Source organism: Perca fluviatilis, chromosome 13, assembly GCF_010015445.1.
Source record: "Perca fluviatilis chromosome 13, GENO_Pfluv_1.0, whole genome shotgun sequence".
In the NCBI taxonomy this organism is placed as follows: Eukaryota; Metazoa; Chordata; class Actinopteri; order Perciformes; family Percidae; genus Perca; species Perca fluviatilis.
Genome location: NC_053124.1, coordinates 34,995,742 through 34,996,963, shown reverse-complemented (window position 1 = coordinate 34,996,963; position 1,222 = coordinate 34,995,742).

Genomic DNA, 1,222 nt, shown 5'->3' with positions numbered 1-1,222 from the left:
TTGCCGTACGGACGAACGCCAGTTGCCCGTCAGCGGGGCGGATGTTTTGACCTATACTAAAAAGGATTTGCTTTTGACGCTTCCCTGATTAATTTAGTTTATAGAGACACACACGCTCTCCGTCTAAGGAGAAGCCCTCGCCCGGATCAGGGAACCCGAAGGCGAGCCAAGAGGTCAGATACACACTACACCAGACGTCCCCAAAAACACGGGCTCTTATCCCCCTGTATATGACAAGCCCTTCCCGAGGGGATCTTTAAAACCAATGATTTTTCTTTAGTACTCACGGTCTCAGCCGTCCTCCCAGGGTCACGGAGGTCCCTTCCTTCTCAAGGACGCCCGCCTTGCCCTTCTTGGTCGCCCGACTGAGAGAGGAGGTGCTCAGAGGCTCTGACCAGGCCGCGCGGATAGGGAAATGCACTCCCACTAGGAGATAACAGGAGGTCTGACCAGGCCGCGCGGATAGGGAAATGCACTCCCACTAGGAGATAACAGGAGGTCTGCGTGTCCAAGTTGATCCCCGCCGGGAGGCTACTCTCCACGGGCGGTTAAAGAGTAGTCGCTAACCCCCGTAAGGGGGGAAACCCCACCCGCTTGACAGAGGGTGGTACGATCCCAGAGAAAATAAAAAACTGGCAAAGATTGGCTCCCCTAGTCTAAAATCAGACTCAGGTGATTTTTATTATTTTGTGACAAAAGCAGAAATTAAAAGCAAGTGTTCCTCTACAAAATAAAACTAAAAATAAAGACTCTCCCACACTCATAAACGAGCAGGTAATCTCCTTCTTCGATGTCGAAGAGGGTAAATAAATCTTCCCCACAACGCAACGAAGAGAGCGTCTGGGTAAAAACTAAGAGAGAAGAGCACTTTTTTGGCTTCTGTATAACAGAGGTATTCGAAGCCGCTTCTCAGAGATAGTCTTTTTTTTCTTTTTCTTTTCCTCCCTTACACTCGGCGAGTGCAAGGGAACCCCTCTCCGGCTGGGAGAGTGAAAATGAATCTTCCCCAAAACACAGAAAGTGCAAGGGTAGATGGAGAAGGCTTCATGGTATCCCGATGCCACGTAAAGCACTCGGTAAAAGAGCCCGAAGGAAGCCCAAAAGGGACCCAAAAGGGTAAAAGGGGCCAAAAGGCACCCAAAAGAGGGGCTCATATTTATACACAAAAAACATTTTACTCCTCCCAAAGTTATCAAAAGGGACGTACTATATGTACTTCCAT